Raw genomic sequence first — 12748 nt, 5'->3', positions numbered from 1 at the left:
TTTGATTAATCCACTGACTCCAGCCTCGTTTGCGCCTCTCTGATTGGATAATACTGTGTGCACGATCTGCCCCATGTGCTCATCCCAGGAAGTGCCTGTGGAAGGATGCATGATTTATTTACATTCACCTCTGGCACATCTGTGGAAGGATGCATGATTTATTTACATTCACCTCTGGCACATCTGTGGAAGGATGCATGATTTATTTACATTCACCTCTGGCACATCTGTGGAAGGATGCATGATTTATTTACATTCACCTCTGGCACATCTGTGACAGCAGACAGGCTGTCTTCATCAGGGTCTTCATCTGGCTCATCCATAGGTTCCTCTCTCTGTAAATACAATAGAATTGTTTAAACTACAATCTAAACAGCGTGTATTTGGTTCTGTCACAAACTAAACGCTCACACATGGTCAGCTGTCGGGTGCTGTGGCTGCAGGAGCTGGATTGTGTCTAACTGAGAGACAAGAGTCCCGCTGCATAGTCTACAGAGTGAGAGGTACGCTAAGAGACAAGAGTCCCGCTGCATAGTCTACAGAGTGAGAGTGAGAGTTACGCTAAGAGACAAGAGTCCCGCTGCATAGTCTACAGAGTGAGAGGTACGCTAAGAGACAAGAGTCCCGCTGCATAGTCTACAGAGTGAGAGTGAGAGTTACGCTAAGAGACAAGAGTCCCGCTGCATAGTCTACAGAGTGAGAGTGAGAGTTACGCTAAGAGACAAGAGTCCCGCTGCATAGTCTACAGAGTGAGAGTGCGAGTTACGCTAAGAGACAAGAGTCCCGCTGCATAGTCTACAGAGTGAGAGTGCGAGTTACGCTAAGAGACAAGAGTCCCGCTGCATAATATACAGAGTGAGAGGTACGCTAAGAGACAAGAGTCCCGCTGCATAGTCTACAGAGTGAGAGTGAGAGCTACGCTAAGAGACAAGAGTCCCGCTGCATAGTCTACAGAGTGAGAGTGAGAGTTACGCTAAGAGACAAGAGTCCCGCTGCATAGTCTACAGAGTGAGAGTGCGAGTTACGCTAAGAGACAAGAGTCCCGCTGCATAGTCTACAGAGTGACGGTGGGAGTTACGCTAAGAGACAAGAGTCCCGCTAGTCTACAGAGTGACGGTGGGAGTTACGCTAAAAGACAAGAGTCCCGCTAGTCTACAGAGTGACGGTGGGAGTTACGCTAAGAGACAAGAGTCCCGCTGCATAGTCTACAGAGTGAGAGTGCGAGTTACGCTAAGAGACAAGAGTCCCGCTGCATAATATACAGAGTGAGAGGTACGCTAAGAGACAAGAGTCCCGCTGCATAGTCTACAGAGTGAGAGTGAGAGCTACGCTAAGAGACAAGAGTCCCGCTGCATAGTCTACAGAGTGAGAGTGAGAGTTACGCTAAGAGACAAGAGTCCCGCTGCATAGTCTACAGAGTGAGAGTGCGAGTTACGCTAAGAGACAAGAGTCCCGCTGCATAATATACAGAGTGAGAGGTACGCTAAGAGACAAGAGTCCCGCTGCATAGTCTACAGAGTGAGAGTGAGAGCTACGCTAAGAGACAAGAGTCCCGCTGCATAGTCTACAGAGTGAGAGTGAGAGTTACGCTAAGAGACAAGAGTCCCGCTGCATAGTCTACAGAGTGAGAGTGCGAGTTACGCTAAGAGACAAGAATCCCGCTGCATAATATACAGAGTGACGGTGGGAGTTACGCTAAGAGACAAGAGTCCCGCTAGTCTACAGAGTGACGGTGGGAGTTACGCTAAAAGACAAGAGTCCTGCTAGTCTACAGAGTGACGGTGGGAGTTACGCTAAGAGACAAGAGTCCCGCTGCATATAATAGAATAAATAATATAATAGAATATATCCTTTTTTGATCCTGTGAGGGAAATTCAGTTCTCTGCATTTAACCCAATTTAACCGAATTAGTGAACATACAGCACAGGATTGGCGATTTCATCTCTGCAGAGCTTTCCTTACAGCTTTAGCGTGTATATTTTACAAAACTCCTCTATCAGTCAGTCTGCCGTGCCTTTTCATGAGACTTTACATGACACTTCCTGGAGTGGACCATGGGTGCGTGCCCGAGGGCTCCTGAAATTGCAAGCGTGGTTCTACCGCTACAGACCACTAGGGCGGCCGTAAAAAACATTGTTCGACCGGTAATGACTCATTTAATCATATATAAGGGTATGGAACAATTGATTAACTGAAAAACGTTGCGTAGTTTGCCTTTAAGGGGGAGCAAGATGCTCCATCAGAGGCCACTTCTGGTTATCTGGAGAACACAGGGGTTTGCTCTGCTCTGCATGAAGGGGAGTTTGATCCTATGGAAGTGGCAACATTACCATCTTGTGGTGGACCTAAGTAACTGCAAGACAAAAAGGATAATGAGCAATTCATTACACTTGAACATTTGTATATTCAGAATGACTTTTTAGTATGATGTCGTGAATGAAACGGTGTGTTTTGTTGCAGCCTGATCTCAAAACGTATGTAGTACATATGTGTACGAAAACACAGTACACGTTAATTCGTAAAGCCGTTTACTAAAGTAGCCGAGCGGTCGGTTTTGAGGGGGATCGGTTTTTATTATTTCCCAGTCCAGTGACGGGTGATGTTATCTTAACTTGGTAATTTCAGTGAGGCATTTAAATGATTCAAAGGCTATTTTCAAACAACATTTAGGCTACTAACCATCAGAACGGAACACAATTTAGTTGAGCAGCCTGATCTCACCACAAAAGGAGTAAAATGACACGCCGGTTTCTTAAATTGGCGTGTTATTTGACGCATTTCATGCTTTTGGCGTACAATGTCACGCTCTTAAGCGCCCATTTACTTCCAATGTATAGGGAAACAGCGTGTCCATTTACGCCAGGCAAAATGCTAGAACGTTTTAGGGATTTTCATGTGTCCAACAAAGCTTTCTCTCGAAACCTTTTAATGTTAGTGAACGGTTGAATGCCAGGGTGGGGTAAGCCCATCCGACATTTATTTGCATGTTTCATTTAATCAATAATAAACCTTTATTTATGTAATTCCTGTACACCTGTCAATCTTGATGTGCCAACAATGACATTTTGATCGATTGCACATGTCTAGTGGCAAAATTCGTCATTCATTCGCTCCAGCTGATTGCTGTCATGTGACACACGCAACCACAAGAAAACGGAAGCGAGAACGAGCCATGTGGGGTAAGTTGTTAAACGATGTAAATGTAGTAAATAATAATGATATTGTTGTTGTTTCGAAGAAATAAAGGCATACTTGTCTCCTGACCGACCAAAGCTCCTTGTTCATGCTGTAAAACGACTAGAATCACGCGAATTTAGTGCAATTTCTTATTACAACAATGTCTTGAGTGTAAAAGGCGTGGGCATACATGATAATTAGCCAAATAAATCATTGTTCACGACACTTTATGGTTAAATGATCGAAATGAGTGCGATGGCGATATAATCCTACTTTTCCATTAGTTGACATGGTCTTTGACATTAAATTAAGCTGGTCAGTTTCATGTAATAAGCTGTATTGTGATCTAGTCTGGGTAATTTATGTGACCAAAAATGTTGTTATAGGCTAACGTTTTTCTGGAAAAAAAGCAGGACAACATCATTCCCATCTCCAAAATATAGCATTTTTGCAGTATAGGCTACAATGCAGTTTTTAGTGTCCAATGTGCTATGTATTTTCCTGCATAAGAGCTACTCCTCCAAAACAGTGTTTACACTGGAAGTTGTGGAGTTGAGAAGCCTATTCTAGTATTTGAATGACAGTTTTACTCTTTTCTCACCTATACTAAATGTCTATGAATTGCATTGATAAAATTGACAGGTGCAATGTTTTCTAGACATATCTTTGTCTTTTTTTGTTTTAATTTCATCATGTTTTCACAGATCCTTGCTCCTGATATCCTGAAGTATGGCTTGCATTTCATTATATGACTCCAACAGTACACTCACAGAAAGGAGAGTGGTGTAAAACTACAAGACCGCCAGCATGTAAACAAGGCCTTTGTTTGTCCTTGTTTGGCTACTCATTTGTCTACTTCCTGAAGAGGCTGAAGCATGCTGGCGTTGACACCTCAGTCCTTGCTTCCATTAACAGTTGTGTTATGGAGCATATCGTCATATCATGGTCTACTGCAACGGCAATTGGCAGGTATTTTACATCACTTTTACATTACTTTTACTGTCATACCGTATTTAGAAAATAGTCATGATCCCCCATTCAAAAAAGAAAAACTTTACTTTGTTGATATCAAAACTTACACCAGGGGGGTATTTCACAAAACCAAGATAGGGGATTTAGACAGGCTTACTGGGTTATCCTGGATGAACATAGCCTTGACTTGGTTTCACAGAAGAGATCACATATAAGTTACCATGGGAATTTATACTTGGAAGCTAGCCTGCTCCCGACCAGGCTAACAGCCAAGCTAAGTTAATTCTAATGGTAATTACATTATCTGATTGGTTCTGCTAGCTGTCAGTCAAATCAGACCTCCATGCGATTTTTTCAAAGAGCTGTATTCCATTTATATATTATTTGCTACTTGTATTTACTCGCAAAACACAGCAGAATGGCTGCCTATACCATATGGGTGTCATTTAAATTATGGTGGCCTTATAATACTCGTTGTTTGCTTCTTTTTTGACGGACGTTTGATGAATAGCCTACTGTAGTAGCCTAGTTGGTTGGAAGTGGAGGGGACATTTTTCGAAGGTGTTTTCAACTAATTCGGCCTTTAAGACAAATTAAGATAATATAGGACATACTTTGTGCATCTTTGCGGTGGCAAAGAGCTTTCTTAATGACGTTGCGTGCTGAGACAAGGAAGCTCTCACACGTGGGTGCATACGTAAATTTGCATTCAGTTGATCTGCCACACCTACTCCCGCTATGTAACAGAAATACTCATGATTCCCATCCAAAAAAGTACAACTTTACCTCGTTGTTAGTCTATATCAAAAGCGGTTGTTCACTTTGTGTGCAAGACGCTATTTTTCGCGTCTTTTTTATTCCCACCGTGAGTTATTTGGGGGAGAAACGAGAACGCGCACACATACCGAATAACTTAGACCTGTCTTGACCTAGCCGCCTCAACTCATCTGCGCTCAGCATTAGTGAAACGTATTTAGCATGTTTACTTTGACCAGGCTTGGTCAACCGCGTGTGTCGTCACTTATCTTGGATCTACTTACTCTGGTTTTGTGAAATAGGCCCCAGGGGCCTATTGCACAAAACTAGGATAAGGGATTAACCTGGGATATCTTGGTTATCCTGGCTCAATTTATCCGTGATCCAGTTGCACAAAAGTGGGATAGGGGGCAGCAGGATATGTTATGGTATAAGTTACCATGGCGATTTATTCTGTGGAGCTAGCCTGCTCCTGTCCAGGCTCACAGCCAAGATAAGTTGATTCTAATGGTAATTACATAATCTGATTGGTTCAGCTAGCTGTCATTCAAATGAGACCTCCACGTGATTTTTTTTAAAGAGCTGTAGATTCCATTTATATATTATTTGCAACATGCATTTACTCGCAAAACACAGCAGAATGTCTGCCTAATACCATATGGATGTCATTTAAATTATGGTGGCCTTATAATTAATAACATAGCCTACTCAGTGTTTGCTTCTTTTTTGACAGATGTTTGATGAATAGGCTGCTGTAGTAGTTGATTGGAAGTGGAGGGGACATTTTTCGAAGGTGTTTTGAACTAATTCGGCTTTTAAGACAAATTAAGATACTTTGTGCATCTTTGCGGTGGCAAAGCACTTCCTAATGACGTTGCGTGCCGAGACAAGGAAGCTCTCACACACGTGGGTGCATACGTAAATTTACATTCAGTTGATCTGCCACACCTACTCCCGCTAAGTAACAGAAATAATCATGATCCCCCATCCAAAAAAGTAAAACTTTACCTCGTTGTTAGTCTATATCAAAAGCGGTTATTCACTTTGTGTGCAAGACGCTATTTTTCGCGTCTTTTTTATTCCAACCGTGAGTTATTTGGGGGAGAAACGAGAACGCGCACACATACCGGATAACTTACACCTGGCTTGATGAATCCGTGTCTGCTTATCCTGGATTGGTCTTTGTGCAACCAATTAAGCCGGTATGCTCTTGTTTTGGATTCAGTGATCGCAGCTCAGTAACTTATCCCGGATATCTTAATTCTGCTTTTGTGCAACGGGCCCCTGGCTTGACATAGTTGGATTGGCGTTAGTGAAACGAGTTGCGCAAGGATGACCAGACAACGCTATTCGCTTTATCACTTATCTTGGATGTCTTAATTCTGCTTTTGTGAAACCCCTCTGCTGTTGTTGTCTGTTGTTGTTGTTGTTGTTCTGTGGTGTATGTGTTGTTGTTGTGTGCGCTGGTAGTAACGTTGTTGTGTGTTGTTTTGGTGGGCTGATGGTTGTTGTAGACTGTTTTTGAAAAAGAACACTAACTGTAGGCATATAAATGCTCTTGGATGGGGATATTTGTTGTTGTTGTGTGATCGTTGTTTTTGTGTGATCATTGTTGTTGTTGTTGTGTGATCGTTGTTGTTGTTGTTGTGTGATTGTTGTTGTTCTGTGATCGTTGTTGTTGTTGTGTGATCGTTGTTGTGTCATCATTGTTGCTGTTATGTGATCGTTGTTGTTGTTGTTGTGTGATCCTTGTTGTTGTGTGATTGTTGTTGTTGATTGTGTGATTGTTGTGTGATTGTTGTTGTTGTGTGATCACTGTTGTTGTGTGATCGTGTTGTTGTTGTGTGATTGTGTGATTGTTGTTGTTGTTGTTGTTGTTGTTGTGTGATAGTTGTTTGGTTGTGTGATAGTTGTTTGATTGTTGTTGTTGTGTGATTATTGTTGTTGTGTGATCAGTGTGATTGTTGTTGTTGTGTGATCGTTGTGTGATTGTTGTTGATGTGTGATCGTTTGTTGTTGTTGTGTGATTGTGATTGTGTGATTGTTGTTGTTGAGTGATGTGTGATTGTTGTTGTTGTTGTTGTTGTTGTGTGATAGTTGTTTGGTTGTGTGATTGTTGTTGTGTGATCCTTGTTGTTGTGTGATTGTTGTTGTTGTTGTTTTTTGTGATTGTTGTTGTTGTGTGATTATTGTTGTTGTTGTTGTTGTGCGATTGTTGTGTGATCGTTGTTGTTGTTGTTGTTGTTGTGTGATTGTTGTTGTGTGATTGTTGTTGTTGTGTGATTGTTGTTGTTGTTGTTGTGTGATCGTGTGATCATTGTTGTTGTTGTTGTTGTGTGATAGTTGTTTGGTTGTGTGATAGTTGTTTGTCATCATTGTTGTTGTGTGATCGTTGTTGTGTGATAGTTTGGTTGTGTGATAGTTGTTTGTCATCATTGTTGTTGTGTGATCGTTGTTGTTGTTTTGTGATTGTTGTTGTTGTTGTTGTTGTTGTGTGATTGTTGTTGTTGTTGTTGTTGTGTGATTGTTGTTGTTGTGTGATCGTTGTTGTTGTGTGATTGTTGTTGTGTGATCGTTGTTGTTGTTGTGTGATCGTTGCTGTAGTAGTGCTTCAGTGACGGTCTTTTCATGTTCTGTGTGTTTTGTTTCCCTCTGTTTGCAGGCAGTGTGCTGTGAGGACTGCTGCCCTGATTCATACGGAAGAAGTTCCAAGCCCGCAAGTAAGTTCACTCACTTATTAGCGAGGTTAACAAGTTATGTTGCGCTCAAAGCCAGGATATGCTGTGACACGAAAGTGGCTCTGTTTTAGCATCGCGATATCACCATGGTATCTTATGCTCACAACTAAACCTGGTCATAGTTTATATACAATTCTGCAAAATATTTACACTTAGCACGCATTCACCGCATGGGCTATTTTTTGACAGCACTGTTCCCCATTCTTATTTATCACAGTGGTATTTCCCCGCACTGTGATCTGACTGTTTTACTCCTCATAGGAGTTCATTATCATGACTTGTTCGAAATGGGCAAAATATACAGCTCTCGCTCGTGGATTCTCCATGTTGTAAAGGTGATTGAACTGTCGCTAAATGCCCCGGACAACGGACAACTGGTGCGGACAACCTGTGGGGTATCCTACGAAGCAAGTTAGACAAATCTAGGTTATCTAGACATATCGAGGCTGCACAAAGCCTTAACTCGGGAATTAAGTTAAGTGATCCTACGACAGCGGGTATGTGATAAATTTGTCAAACTAGGCTTTCAGCTCAGATCTGTGCGCGTTCTCGTGGTTGGGGTGATTTTGACCAATCGGGAAACGTGGAGACGCACAAGACAGCCTAGGTTTAAAAACGATTACTTCCGCATTTATGAGCGGTAGCGAAATCTAGGGTGGTCTTTTTTAGTGTCTAACCTATAACATCAAAAAATCGATGGTCATCAGATATTGTATGGTATGCATGTCCATGGTAGTGATATATCTGCATGCGCAACATAGTTAAAAGCGGTTTCGAGTTTCAAAATGTTTGAAGAGGCGGAGCTGCTCCAGTAGATCCAGTGAGATGACTTCGTTTTTCAAGATAATTGATTGGTCAGTAGTCAGTAGGATTAGTCAGAGAGCGGTGATTTTTCACGATTTGAGTTATAAGTTAGCACATAACCTGCTCCCGACCAGGTTTGGTTGCGAGCATAAGATACCATGTTGATACAGCGACACTAAAACAAATCCACTTTCGTATGACAGCATACCCTGGCTTTGAGCGCAACATACCTCGCTAAGCCACTAATCGAGCTTCGTAGGACACCCCACAGGTTTGATAAATTCAACCCATCAGTGAGCTTTGTGATACCACTCATCTCTGATTGCGACTTTTGTATTTGTCGATCCAGGTTATGTTCAGCGAGATTCGTAGTATACCCCACTGGTAGAGACACACATACATACACTCATACACGTAGAATCGCATATAGCATTATATTATGCGTGCATGTATTTGTGTCTGTAGCTGTTTAGTTTATCCCCTGCTTTCATGTGTTTATGTAGTGGGCTCCATCAACTGTCCAGGGTGAAGTCGGTCTGTACTGATTGCACTACCTTCTACTTGATGATGTCTGGTAGCCGTGGCTACTGCCCTCAACCTGGTGTAAGTGTTTGTGTGTTTTGAATGTAATTTTTTTGTTCCATAGTGAGGGCTGTAGGGTATGTTATTGAGCATGCTCTAATTTGTTTGTCATATGTGCTATTTAATGCATTACTCCAGAAAGTAATCATGATTATTACAGTTACTTAAAATAGTCCTCTTTATTAGAATATTTTAAAAGCAAGTTTCTTTGAAAACAGAACAAAGTACACATCTGCATTACTTCTAAAGCCCAATTCACACCAAAGAAGAGTTGCAGCGGTGTGAATTAGAGGTTGCATGGAGTTGCAAGCTGTTGCAAGCCGTCTCAAAGCATTCAACATGTTTAGTTGCAGTTGCAAGGTTTTAGAACTTCACCGCTCGGCTCAGCTTGGCTCGTCGCGAATCTTTGGTCTAAACCCTGCTTAACTATTGCACCTGACTTGTAGGCTGCTAGTGTGGGTTTGCTTTTATTTGTCACACAAAACTGAGTAGTTTGCATTGATTATATTCATGGACAGGGTCAATTGTAATATATGCATTTTCTCTTTTACAGACACTTGACACTTGACATTTACTGCCAAAAGGTACCATCAGAGCACCTCTCCCTACCCTGCAGGACATCTATACCAGAAGAGTACAGAGGCCCAAAATATTTCAAAAGACATTTCACACCCTGACCATGGACTGTTTAAACCACTGAGGTCAAGCAGACGTCTCTGTTCCCACATGGCTAGAACAGACTGAGAAGGAGTTTCTTTCCTGAAGCCATCTGCATCCCGATCACACATAACTCTTTAAACTACATTATATAGACTTGCCATACTGCACTTACACACACTGCTCTGTTTACCACCTGAAAAGATTGTTGCTGCAATGTCTCAGGTTTTGTTCAAATCATGTCTACTGTATATCAAGGATGGTTCCCAAAACCAACGCCTGTTCGCCAGGCTCATTTTCTGCAAGGCCCTTGATTTGGGGAAAAGTGCGAAAACCAGTGACATTAAGGGTATGAACTTCTTTTTGTACACATTTACATACTATGGGTTATTAATGTTGTGCCAATATTTTAGCTCTCCATATATAATGTTGACACAAAAATATGTTTACAAGGCCCATAATATCACCAGTTTTGCACCTTGTTCCTTATCTAGGGCCTCATATAAAATGAATGGGTATGCACTACAAACAATGGTCCAGTCATACTGCGAACATGTCTGTCTTTCATCTTCCACCAAGTTTGGACAAGCTAGGAACAATATTTTTTAAATATATCAATGCCTAAAGATGGCCTCCAAGATAAGGAATTTCTGAGAGTGTAAATGATACAAAATCAAGGGTTAAAAGGGGTATGGAATTATAAAATTGAGCAAAAATATTTTACAGGTTTTGGTTTTGGGACTTAAAGGTAGTTAAGAGCAAAATCTGAGACGGTGCAACAACTGTTTTCCTGGATTTTATCTGACTTGAAACAGAATGACCACCCTTCCCTATCGTTAAATTACATGTATTTCTAAATCCTTCTTTCTTTATCCTGTACACCTCTGCACAGGCAAGTTGAGAAGCTGAATGCCAGTTCTCTATGTATTTTACAATGATATCTCTGTATCTGACAATTCCTTGAATCCAATTTTGTATTGTGATATTTTGTGATGTCTACAGAAATAAAAATACTTGTTACCGACTTGTGTTGTTTTTACGTTTTTTACATCATTTTGGCATCATTTGCAACTCATGGACATGTACACATTGGGTTGGCATTTCTAAGTATACTGTAGTGTTGTAGACTGATTCAATTTGGCATGTAACATCCTTGGATAACAAAATATGTGTGTGGAATGGAATCATCAACCCTCACATATTCACAGACTATAGTACTCCCTTCAAATCCTTTTTTTCCATCTTTAGCTCCGCCTCCTGGAAACACAGAAGCAGCTAAGCCTCAAATGTGACAAACTATTTTGTTTTTACCCCCTTATCCAGCAAGCCCACAGCATGGCAAAGCATAGTGTTATAGTGACGCCCCCTGGCAACCATCCCTATTACCCTAGCAACGCCCTAGCAACCACCTTTTCAACGTCAACGTAGCAACCAGCATAGCAGCCAACATGATTACCACCATAGCAGGAACCAGCATAGCAACCGTATTATTTTGCACAGCAACCACCATACGTAGCGTAGCAACGCCCTAGCAATCATCTCAATGACCCTAGCAACGTCCTAGCAACCATCTTAACTACCCTAGCAACAACCTAGCAACCAGCTCTACAATGTCAACCTAGCAACCACTAAAGCAACCAACATGATTACCTAGCAACCACCATAGCAACCACTTTATTTATGCATTTTGGCCTATTGGATGTTGCGTTAATGCAGATAACTTTTGATCTGTGTGCCTGATTTTCAAAAATAAGGTACTGTTGCGACCCTTTTGGTGATCTGCACCTGATGAAGCCCACTCTTGCAATCCCTCAGATACCATTCTAGTTGATTATAACTGGTGTAACCTTATCAAGGCCTGTCTAACTATGCAAATCAAGGACATCTATACCTAGGGTTGGTATTTGTAACTTGTATACCCCTTAGACTGATTAAATTTGGCATGTGACATCTGTATATGACACTAAATATGAGTGTGTGATAAAATCACACATTACATATTCACAGACTCTATAGCGCCCCCTAGAAATCCAATATTTCCTATATTTGGCTCCGCCTCCTGGCAACACACAAGCCACTAGCTGTCTCAAATTTGACATACTAGTTTGTTATCATCCCCTGTACCAAAATATGTGCCACATGCTGGCACCATCTTGAGTTAACTGGTATAATCCTATCAAGGCCTGTCTGACCTATGCAAATTATGACCATCTACACCTAGGGTTAGAATTTCTAACTTACATACCTCATAGACAGACTAAATTTGGCATGTGACATCTATGTATGACATAAAATATATGAGTGAAGTAAAACCACACCTCACATATTCACAGACTCTATAGCGCCCCCTAGAAATCTAGATTTTCCAATCTTTGGCTCCGCCTCCTGTCAACACACAAGCAGCTGGAGGTCTCAAATTTGACTAACAAGTTTGTTATCACTCCCTGAATCAAAATATGTGCCACATGTCAACATTTCATGAAACAATGAGTGTGACACTTACTTAGGCCTATCTGGCCAATATGGGTGTCTGAATTGTAGTTTCTGAGTATGTCCAGAGCATCAAACTTGCCAAGGCAGGTAAGGTCAGTGAAATTGGGTTTATTTCAACACAGCATACCTCTGTGTATCATAATCAATCAAAATATGGATGTTTTAATGGTTTGGGTATGATTTAAGAACTTTTGTGTATCAACTTATGTGAAAAATATGCTCTCTAACGTCAATTTCTAAAGCTGTCTTGTGGATCAGAATTCCCACAGCATATAAGATCAGTGAAATTGGGTTCATTTCAGTACAGCACACCTCTGTGTATCATAATCAATCAAAATATGGATGTTTTAATGGTTTGGGTATGATTTAAGAACTTTTGTGTATCGACTTATGTGAAAAATATGCTCTCTGAACGTCAGTTTCTGAAGATGTCTTCTGGATCAAAATTCCCACAGCATATAAGATCAGTGAAATTGGGTTCATTTCAGTACAGCACACCTCTGTGTATCATAATCAATCAAAATATGGATGTTTTAATGGTTTGGGTATGATTTAAGAACTTTTGTGTA

At 41.1% G+C, this 12748-nt stretch overlaps 1 long non-coding RNA gene across 1 annotated transcript; it reads left to right on the top strand.

Annotated features, from left to right (window-relative positions):
- The first annotated feature begins 3887 nt into the window (after positions 1-3887).
- Positions 3888-10690, top strand: LOC134060045 (uncharacterized). The gene is made up of 4 exons (XR_009935125.1): positions 3888-4146; positions 7568-7625; positions 8951-9050; positions 9583-10690. It is a non-coding gene; the product is annotated as an uncharacterized LOC134060045 (long non-coding RNA).
- Positions 10691-12748: the final 2058 nt, after the last annotated feature.

This window comes from Sardina pilchardus, chromosome 16, assembly GCF_963854185.1.
Source record: "Sardina pilchardus chromosome 16, fSarPil1.1, whole genome shotgun sequence".
Taxonomy (NCBI): Eukaryota; Metazoa; Chordata; class Actinopteri; order Clupeiformes; family Clupeidae; genus Sardina; species Sardina pilchardus.
Note: the sequence above shows the minus strand (reverse complement) of the source record. Positions and strands in the feature narration are given on the sequence as shown.